The following is a 12,284-nucleotide window of genomic DNA, read 5'->3' as shown; positions in this document are numbered from 1 at the left end:
AATAGAAATATTATAGCAGAAGAATGGTCAAGTACCATGCCTTTATGTAAGACATTATGAATCGTGTCCCATATGCTTCGGATATAGGATCGATTTCACATGCTATAATATTCACGTGTTCTAATTTTCCAAATGCCTAGGGCATTAAGAGGGAAAAAGGACTAGAACCAGATACGACTAAAGTGGTTAAACAGTCTTCAAGGACAATCTAAAGTTCGCTAAGGATTAGTTGCTTACGGATAGTTGGAAATATAGTAAAGAATGGGCCATGTTGATATAATTCTGAATAGATAGGATTCTGTTAAGAATGGATGGTCGTATGACAGTTATTGAAAAGTCTCCATAATGGGAGTTGGATATTCAGAAAATTATAAACTTTTATGCAAGAAGGATGTTCAAAGGAATGTAGTTTAAATTTGAGACTTCACTTCCTTGGAATTGTCTCGTAACAATTTCCAGTGGAAAGTTTTGTAATATCGTTGGTCAATTCTCTGTGTCTTTTTGTACCTAGACATTACAAAATGAATCTTTGCATAATAGCTTAGAACTAACACGTTCTAATAGTGGAAAGAATTTGGCATTCTTACGCTTAAAGATTTGGACTTGTGAAATGAGTTTAATAGGAAATGTTATCAAATTGATTTATTTCACAAAGTAAGGACCATAGGTAAACATAGTGTGCATGCTTGGAGCATAGGATAACTATTGTTTTAATTCAAGTATCAAGTTGATCATTTGAACCATCATACAATGAATAATGAGTAATCAATATGGTGATTAAATAAAAGATATTTTCTTTACGCCCACAAGTTTTGGGGCCATATAGGATTAATATTATTCTTGTTTTTCACTTTGCATGGTTTGACTTCCAGAATAATAGGATTTATTCAAACTATCCACAGTCGATCATACTTTGGAAGTAGGTATGAAAGAAGACTGTCATGAGTTGGCTGGTATGATTGTCTAAGGAGTTAGGCATAATAACAGGTTTGCTTCACCATTCATGAGTACTTCTAAAATAAGATTTGAGTATTGGATTCAACCCGCGCTCACTTGAATCACTTCATAGAATTTATCACGAGTGATCGTGAGATGATAATATCATATAAATCTTCAAACCTAGATATATGAGTTGTTGACTATGAATTGGTTGTACATTGATAGTGCGAAAACACATTGGTAACTCGATGTTATAAAATGTGTTGTTGTGTATAATTCAATAATAGTTAGTACAAACATATGAGTCGAAGTTTATGTGTTTCCTTTTATCCTAAGAGGATTAAAAGCGATATCTTGGGCCCCTTGATGATTTTGTTTTGACTTATGTGTCGGGCCCGATCAGAACTAAATTGATGTGTTCAGTTGTGTTCTATGTAAGACAAATCAAAATTTGGGAAACAAACTGCTAGACAATAAGTATGATACTGTTCCATGTATTTGTCTAGCTGGTATATTGAAAACAGAGGAGTATATGATCCCTTATCTAAAGGATGTGTCACTAACTGGGTCAGAGTTAACAACGGCTTTTGGAAGCTTTCAATTGCTAAGTCGGATCCTGAAGTGCATATGCAGCTATAGTTATTAGACTTATCTAAGTGAGAAATTATTGGGTTTGGTGTCTAAGCCCATAACTATAAATGGTATGTACTTGACTCGATAGTATCATGGTCCTTTTGGGTTGCCTTCACCAACGCAATTTGATAGGATGGTTTTATGAGAATAAGGCTATTTACGATTTATTAATATATTATAAGTATAATATATTAATATGGTTATTTAATTATTATTCTCCAAGAATTAATTTGGAATTAATTTTGTTGTCAAAAGAGACTAATTAAATATGGAGGGATTGATTATGTAAATCAATGATATTTATAGTATGGGCTAAGGGATCCATGATTATGTAAGTGGGCTAAACCAATGATATAACCCATGGATAGTCCATGGAGGTTAAACCCATGGATCATAGGAATGTGGAAAGTCATGGATCATTAGGGTTTGCAAAGTGTAACCTTAGCACTTGCTACAAATGTAAATATCCCCCTCCCATGTACCAAAATCGGTTGTACTAACCATAGGGACAAGTAGGTTATTCTCTTAGAACCTCCTCTTGCATATTGGTGTTTGTGAACCATTAGAGGTATCACTCTTGAGGTGCTCAAGTTTCCAAAGGTCAAGAACTATACCCTACTCAAGAGGTAAGCATCCTAACTATGTTTTGATTATATATAGTTTCAGTTGTATGTAAGCTAGGGTGAATGCTTTGGAAAAAGAAAATGCATGTATAATTAGAGAAAACATAGATTCAAAGCATTTAGGGTTGCATGTGCACTTAGGAAGTGTTATAGTGCTCAATACAAAACAGTTACTTTGATTACTATTATTCAATTATGGTGATACTATACATGACGTCATCCTCCCCCGAACGTTTTTGCCATTCTGGTTTGGGGGTGTGACAGATTCGTATCAGGGCATTGTTTATAGTGAACTAAGTATATCAAACCATACAAGATATACAACTATAAATACAAATTGTGGTTATTGATGCTGCAAATACCCTTGCTACCCCAACACCAGTGAAGTAATATACCGGGAACCTAACGAAGTGCTACAAGTGCAATTTCCATCACCACGGACCTTGTTGGGAGATGCATTGCAATAAATGCAACAGGAAGGGGCACACTGCTTGTTTCTGTAAGTCATCGGCACAACCAATCACCCACGTCCCCGGTGTTGGAGTAAGCCAGGATTGTTACGGGTGTGGTGAAACTAGGCACTTCAAGAGAGATTGTCCGATAGCAAGGAATGTTGGCGGTGTGGGAAGAGTGCTGGAAATAGGGCAGGAAGAAGTAATAGAAGATCCCACAGTGTTCATGGGTACGTTTCCCATCGATAACTCTTATGCATGCATACTCGTTGATAGTGATGCATAGAGGATTTTCACAAGCCATAAATTTAAACATCTACTCAAACAAAAACCACAATCACTAAACGAAACATTCACCGTCGAGATGGAAAACGGGAAGACAGAGAGCACTAATGACATATACATAGGCTATACCCTCACTCTAAATGACTATTCTTTTCAAATTGACCTTATGCCGGTCTCAATAAAAATCTTCGACATCATCATTGGCATATATTGGTTAAGTCCTCATCATGCTGATATTCTATGATACGAAAAGGCCTTTCACCTTAATCTACCAAGTGGCGAAACACTCATCATTTACGATGACAAACCCGGTACGAACCTTTGTATCATTTCTTGCATCAAAGCCCAAAAATATCTACGCAAGGAGTACCACACATTCTTAGCACACGTAGTGGATGAGAAACAAGAAGTAAAAGACATTGAGAGAAATCCCGAAATCTGTAATTTTTCCGAAGATCTTCCAGGAGTACCACCAGAGCGCCAAGTCGAGTTCCGAATCGACTTGATTCCCGGAGCTACCCCCATAGCTAAATCCCCGTACTGTATAGCACCAGCAGAGATGCAGGAATTATCCAGCCAACTAAACAAACTTCTTAACAAAGGATTCATCAGACTGAGCTTCTCACCCTAGGGAGCACTAGGCATATTCGTGAAGAAGAAGGATGGATCTATCCGCATGTGCATAGATTACCACGAACTAAACAAGATCACCATTAAGAACTGATACCCTCTACCGCGATTAGACAACATGTTCAACCAACTCCAAGGAGAAAACTACTTTTCAAAGATCCACCTGAGATCGGGGTATCACCAACTACGAGTCTAGGAGAGTGATGTTCCCAAAACAGCATTCCAAACTCGTTAAGGTCACAACGAGTTTGTAGTGATGCCTCCGGACTAACAAATGCACTCACAGTGTTCATGGACTTAATGAATCAGGTATAATGTCCTTTCTTAGATAAATTTGTGATAGCATTCATAGATGATATACTTATCTACTCACGAAGTTAAGAAGAACATAGTTAGCACTTGCGACAAGTTCTAGAAACATTAAAGGAGGAGAAGCTATAAGTAAAGTTCTCAAAGTGCGAGTTTTGGATTCGGAAAGTAGATTTCCTTGGTCACGTGGTCAGCGAAAAAGGAATACATGTGGACCCCTCCAAAATTAAGGCAATCGAGAATTGGTCAGCACCAAGAACGACAACAGAAATCCATCAATTCTTAAGCCTTGCTGGCTACTACCGTAGGTGCATAAAAAACTTCTCTAGAATTGCTAAGCCACTTACCACCTTGACTCAGAAGAGTGTAACCTTCAGCTCGGGAGAGAGACAAGACACTACGTTTCAAACGTTGAAACAAGCCCTGTGCAGTGCACCTATATTGTCTCTTACAGAAGGGATAGAAGGTTTCGTAGTATACTACGATGCATCCAATCAAGGGCTAGGCGGTGTACTTATGCAACGATGAATGGTCATTATATATGCCTCGTGACAGCTAAAGACACACGAGGTCACTACGCTACTCATGACCTTGAGTTGGGAGCAATTGTACTTGCTCTGAAGATCTGGAGGCACTACCTTTACGATACAAAGTGCACCATATTCACCGACCACAAAAGTCTTCATCACATCTTCGATCAAAAAGAACTGAACATGAGGCAACAACGATGGGTAGAACTACTTAATGATTATGAATGCGAGATCCACTATCATCTAGGAAAATCCAATGCAGTAATAGATTCTCTCAGTCGAAAGGAGTACTCAAGTCGCAGAGTAAAAGCACTAACCATGACCATCCATTCACATTTGTCCACACAGATCAAGGAGGCACAGCCGGAAGCCTTGAAACCAGATAATGTGGCAGGTGAATCCTTAAGAGGAATGTAAAAGAACTTAGATATCAAGGGTGATGGAGTTCGTTAATCTCATGAATCGTATCTGGACATCGAAGTTTGGTGGCTACAGATATGTTGTCATGAAAGAAGCACACAAGACTCAATACTCCATTCATCCAGGTTCAGACAAGATGTATATGGACCTCAATAGACTCAATACTTCATTCATCCATTCATCCAGGTTCACTATATTCCCACTAGCTTTGACATATACATAGGACTCATCCTTGCTTCTTGAAAATCCAAACTCTTTGACTTTCTCATCAAAAAAAGATTCCATCTTCGAGATGCTTGTTTCAATCCATAAATGAATTTCTCAAGCTTACACACTCTATTAGGGCACTTTGCATTTACAAAACCCTCTTGCTGACTCATGTAAACATCTTCAGCCAACTTTCCACTAAGGAAAGCGGTTTTGACATCCATTATCCATATTTCATAGTCATGAAATGCAGCTATAGCTAGCATAACCCTTATCGATTTAATCTTTACAACTGGTGAGAAGGTCTCATCATAGTCAACTCAATGAGTTGGATTATAGCCCTTCACCACCAGTCGTGACTTATATGTGTGTACTTTCCCATCCATGTCGATCCTCTTCTTGAAGATCCATTTGCACCCAACTATCTTATGACCCGATACATTGTCAACCAAGTTCCAAACTAAATTTTCATACATGGACTGAATCTTGCTGTCCATAGCCTCTTTCCATTTTGTAGACTCGGGGCATGCGATGGCTTCCTTGTAGTTGTTAGGTTCATCCAGATTTACCAGTGTACTATCACTGATAAATGTATCACCTTCAACTATTATATGAGAACCATATAACACACATGGAACACTAACGCTACTGGAACGCCTTAGAGGTATGGATTCGTCAATTGGCTCAATCGGATTTTCCTCCTTGGGTTTATTGCTAGTGTTTGAGGTTCCTTGACCGCTTGAACCTTGAAGCACTTCTAGGTCAATTGGCCTCCCACTATCCCCTTCGCATATGAGTTCTCTCTCACAAAAGACTCCTCTCCTCATGATGAAGACAACAATGTCACTCGATCTATAGAAGAGATATCCAAAGGACTTCTGCGGGTAGCTGATGAAAATACATCACTCACTCTGAGGTTCGAGATTTTCATGAGTCTCGCATCTCACGAAAGCCTCGCAACCCAAACTTTGATATGGTCTAACGAGGGAACTTTCCCTATCCACATCTCGTGAGGTGTTTTGGAAACCTTTTTGGTAGGGACTAGATTAAGGCTATGGGCGGCAATCTCTAAGGGATACCCCTAGAATAATATAGGTAATGAAGTTCGACGCATCATGGAATGAACCATGTCTAGCAAGGTTCGATTGTGCCTTTCAGCCACATCATTAAGCCGCGTTTTTCTAGGTGGCATTAGTTATGAAACAATTCCACATTCCTTAAGATAGTCCAGGAACTCGATACTAAGATACTCTCCTACTCGATCGGATCGCAGCATCTTTATCTTCCTGTCCAATTGATTCTCCACTTCTTGCTTAAACTCGTTGAAACTTTCAAAGGTTTCTGACTTATGCTTGAGTAAGTAGATATAGCCATATCTGCTGTAATCATCAGTGAAAGTCACATAGAAGCGGTTAGCATCCCTTGTGGCGGTTCTGAATGGTCCACACACATCATTGTGTCTGAGATCTAACAGACCTTCTGTTTGGTTTTGGTATAATACAACATTCGATGGTGCACATACAACCCTAAATATGTTGGATCTATGTTTTCACTAATTATACATGAAAATGGTTTCCAAGGTATTAAACCTACAACTAGCATACATTTGACATAAACCATATAAAATACTAGTTAGGATAACATACCTTTTTATCGAGCTTGAAGTCTTGATGTATTTAGCCTTAAAGAGCTTAACCCTAATTGTGTGGAAGCCTCAAGTGGATCACAACACATCATGGACAAAGGAGAAACTTGATAGAGAATTCCCATGCACCCAAAAACACCACCAACTACAAGAAATACATAAGTGGGCATTATTTAGGTTAACAACATGTATTTATATGTTGGATTTCAAGGGTCATAGATATAACCCAAATCCATACCCATGGGTTTTATGATCCATGGTTCATGTGTGCAACTCTTTATGTCTCCCTACATAAAATTGGTCCAACATGGATCATAAGCCCAACACATATAAATATAACTAATTAACATAATTAGTCCCCATAGATTTAATTAGTCTCTTTTGATCACTAACTTTATTCCAAATTAATTCTTGATCAATACTAATTAACTCATATGATTTCATATTAACATATTATAACTTATAATATATTAATAAATCATATATAACCTATTCTCTCAAAAGTCTATCCTAGCAAATTGTCCAGATGATATGCAACCCAAATGGACCATGCTACTCTCGAGTCGATTACATACCAATAATAGTTATGGGCTTAGACATGTAATCCAACAATCTCCTACTTGGATAAGTCTAAAACTATTATTGCAAGTATGACTCCAAAATCCAGACTAACAATCATAGCTCTTAAAAGCCGATGTCGAACTCTGAATAACTCAATGACATGTCCATTAGATAAGGGATCCTATATTCTTCCATTCTAGATATCATATGGACTGAGACATGGATTATAATCATTCTCTCTGGCCATTTTTTGTTTCCCGATTTCTGATTTATGACAACTGACTAATTGAACAAATCAAATCAGTCTAGGTAGGGGTGTCAATTTATGACACGACACGACAAAAATACACGACACAAAACGAAATTGGGACGAAATCAAAATTTGAATTCGTTTTCGTGTCGTGTTCGTGTCAAGTATTAAAAACACGATGTCGTGTCGTGTCGTGTTCGTGTTTAAAAATCCACACGAAATTGACACGATTGAGCATGTGTTTGTCGTGTTTTTCGTGTTTGTCGTTTTTATCGTGTTATATATGATTAAATATGAATTAAATAAAATAATAGTTATGTAATATTATCTTTGTCGTGTCGTGTCGTGTTGTCGTTTTTTAATTGGTTCGTTTTCGTGTTAGTGAAAAAAAACACGACATCGTGTCGTGTCGTGTTCGTGTTACAAAAAACTTTATCGTGTCGTGTCGTGTCAGACAAAAACACGACACGACGGCCCGATTTGACAGGCCTAAGTCTAGGCTTAGCCAAGCACTTAGGGGTGTTGTCACTAAATCATCGAGGGGCCCAAATATATTGACTTTATCCTTATGAGGTAGAAGGAATGGATAAACTTCAACTCATATGCTTGTACTAACTACTTGTTTAAGCATACATAAAGGCACGTTTTATAACATCAAGTTACTGATGCATTTTCGTACAATCAATGTATAACCAACTCATAGTTAACAACTCATATTTCTAGGTTTGAAGAATATATGATATTATCGTCTCATGATTCACTCATGATAAAATCCATGAAGTGATTCAAATGAGCGTGGGTTTAATCCAATACTCGAATCTTATTCTAGAATCACTCAGGAACACTGCAGCTAAGTCTAGCCAACTAGACAAACTACAAACCCATTCATGACAGTCTTGCCTCAATACCTACTTCCAAAGTATGATTCACTGTGGATGATTTGAATAACCTAGTTATTCGAAAAGTCAAAACATTCAAAGTGAAACACAAAAATAATACTAATCCTATATGGCCCCAAAAATCTTTGAGTGTAAATAAAAACCCTTTTATCTAAGCACCACATTGATTACTCATTATTCATTGTAATGTTTCAAACTATCAACTTAATACTTGAATTAAAACAATAGTCATGTCATGCTCCAAGCATGCACACTATGTTTACCTATGGTCCTTTCTTTTGTGAAATAGATCAGTTGCATACGACTCCAAAGATGCTCATTTCACAATCCCAATCCCTTTTGTAAATGTAAGAATACCAAACTCTTGTCATATACTGTAATCTGTTAGATTCTAAACTTATATGCAATAATTCTCTTGTAATGACTATGCACAAAAGTCACAAAGACATAGCAACATACATTCCAAAGTATTACAATGGATTTCAATTCCATGGAAATGAAGTCTCTTATTCAAAGTATATTCCTTTGAGCATCCTTCTCTGCATTAAATTTTCTAATCTTACACATATTCAGAGAATAACTTCCACCTATGGAAACAATTCCATATTGCCATTTTGAGTATCACTTCTGAACAAGAGTTGCCTCTTTTCAGAATATATCAATATGGTCCTTTCCAAAGTTTACACTGTACTTCCAATTGTCCACGAGCAACCAATCATTGGTAAAACTTAGATTGCCCTCGACAATTGCTTAATAATTTTAGTCATATCTGGTTCTATTCCTTTTTCCCTCTTAATTCCCTAAGCATTTGGAAAATTTAGAATGGATGTAATCAATCCAATACCCGAAGCATATGGGAGACGATTCATGCTATAAAAGTTTTATTTGCCATGTTCTCACAATTCGAACTATGAAGAGGGATGTCGTAATCATAATCAATTTTTTTTAGAATGCTACATATATAGAATTTCCTTATGTTGAACCATTCCAACATAACATTCATATATATCCTTGACTAAAGTTGATTAAAATCTCAATCTAAGCTTGTAGAATTGGAATGAAGTATAAAATTGTCTCCTTTCATTATAGCAAAACAATTTTTCAAAGCGAATTGAAACTTTTGTTTTCTATAATTAACATTGCTAACTTGCAACACGTAACATAATAATCATTCTCCCACTAATATGATCATTATAATAACAATTTATGCTCCCACTAGCTTTGACATGTACTCAGAAATCAGGTGGACTTCTAGAAATCAATACTTTGTTGACTTTCTTACCAAAGTGCAGTTTTCTAATACGAAATGCTTTGATAAGACTTTATCAAAATCATACACCTTTCGTCAGATACATAACATGTGTGGCTAAACAATTATGAAAAGGGGTGTCGTAATCATAATGTTTATACCTTCTTCCATTCTCACAAGTCGATGCTAGTGTGCCGGTTAACCACACGCACTCCACTAATGACTTTGAGAATGCAAATATCACAATTGCTATCTACTTAAAATCTACTGAGTGAAAGAGTTTCCTCACCATCATTTTCATGACTCCGAGAGAAACCTTATGACACTTAGATTTTTTAATGTGTAAGTGTTCCTATCCATGCGAATTTGTCAAAACCATAATCATAAGACAAGGTTAGTGACAAATCGAAATTTGTATGGACTGAACTTGGCCGATCTCATTTTCTTGCCATTTAGTAGCGCAATGGCCTACCATTTCTTCCAAGTTGTTATGCGAACAATTAAGAACTTATAGAACTGACAAGCATAGTCAACTTAATTGGAGTAGGCACAAAAATATTCCAACACAATGGGTTACAAACCGCAAGTTGTGTGCTAGCATATAAACAATGGGTTTTATTCTTGATTAGTTCTTGAAACTTTTCCAAGATCTTTAAGACGACATATAAGATTCTCTTGTCAAGAACCGTTCCTTGACAAAAAAAATATTCAAGAGTCATTGTGGATTCTTATCAATATAAACACTTCTCACATTTGGTCTTAGTTGGTGTCGTTTTTATCCAAAACATCACAACTTACCAATTTCAAATGTACAAGAGTAAGCAACATGTCACTCTACATTTGATAAGTGTTATAAAGCTTTCTTAGAATTATATCACTCAAGTTACAATCTTAGAGTATGACTCTAAGACTTGATTTTGGAACAAAGTATGATTTATCTTTTGATTTAACCATTTCAACAATTTATGATTCCTTTCCTTAGACAAAAAAATGCATTAAGGTGTCTTTAGAGGATCAATAGTGATATGGTTTTATAATCACTAAGATAATCATAAAACAAGATACTAAAGTACTCTCCCATCTCTTCAGATTGGAGAAACTTTTATCTTTCTGCCTAATTTGACTATTCTCATTCATTCTGCCAATCATTGAAACTTTTCCAATATTTCAGAATTACACTTAAACTTGTAATTATAATCATATTTACTAAACTTTAGTAAATCATAATGAATAATCTTGTTGATCTTTATGGTGAACCTGACCAGTGCACAACCAAGTGTACCTAATCCTTTAGTCCTTCACTTGACTCACACATGCATGTAAGAAAGGACTTAGTCTTAATTTCCTAAATACGAAAAATTCTCATTCATCATACAATACAAGTTGCATGATTCCAAGTTTCAATCCAACTGAAACTTAGGTGATGAGAATCTTTCCTTATTTGGAAATTTGTGACATTACCACAAATGAAAGAATCAAATCCATTTTCCAATTTTGCTATCAATGAAAGCATATAAACTACAAATTTTCACAAATGCCATCGTAAGGATACTTAAAATAAATATAATCAAAACTTTTCTTTTATTTTAAAACTTGCAGAAAACTTATCCTTACAATGCAAATACGTATGAAAAATGTTACCTATTCCTAATTAATATATCATAACTCTTAAGCAGCAGCTCAAAATTTTGATCATCAAACATTGCGATCGAAATCAATCTATTCGTGATCAGAATCAACTTACTCTTTCTTTAAGTTTCCTTACTTTTATTTGATTCTACAAAACATCAAAAATGTAATTACATTACATCATGTATTAAGAATCCCTAAATAAGAACTTAATAGAGTTAGATAGTGGACTTTACCTGAAGTAGAGTCAAACCTTTTTTACTTTACCATCCTTATGATCTTTCAAGTAAAATGGGCAGCTTCGCAACCAATGTCCCTTCTTTTGGAAAAATAAACATATGGACTCTTTGGAATTGGTACACTTGATTGTCGAGACTTAGCCTTTCTCTTTACCATTGAGTCAAACGACTTGACCATGGCCGATCCCTTTCCATTGGGAAGAAAAAGCTTTTATGGACTTTCAATGTTACCATTACCAATGTCCATGGAAGCATGGGAAGTATATCTTCCAATCAAATTTGCTTTACCAGTGCTCCAAATCATTACTGATTCAATAGCATCGAGCAAATATGTAAGATCATTAAGGTTCATGTCATGGTCTGTCACATGGTAGTCCTTAAAGAACTCACTATGTGACTTAGGAAGTGATTCAAGAACCCAGTTAACAGTCAACTCCCTTAAGACTTTGACACCCTACTCTCTCGGCTTGCCAATATGTGACTTAATCTCCAAGATGTAATCACATATAGACTTTGCTTGCCAAATAGGGAATGAGTGACCTACAACTTGTGGGCCAGGGAGAATTATTGGAGGAGGTGGAAGAAGTGAAGCTCTATCCAAAAGGATGAGAAAGACCATAGTTGTCTGAACTTAGATATCTATGAGGGAGAAATTCAAGTTTCAGTTGATTTAAGTCCTTAACATAACACCTAATATGAAATATTAAGGCTGGGACCCAACAAACTATTTTATAACTTGGAAGAGGGATGCCGTAATCCAAGCTACAATATTTTTGATTGTAGG

The sequence above is a fragment of the Lactuca saligna genome, chromosome 5 (genome assembly GCF_052625555.1).
Source record: "Lactuca saligna cultivar CGN05327 chromosome 5, ASM5262555v1, whole genome shotgun sequence".
Classification (NCBI taxonomy): domain Eukaryota; kingdom Viridiplantae; phylum Streptophyta; class Magnoliopsida; order Asterales; family Asteraceae; genus Lactuca; species Lactuca saligna.
This window is presented reverse-complemented; position numbering follows the sequence as displayed.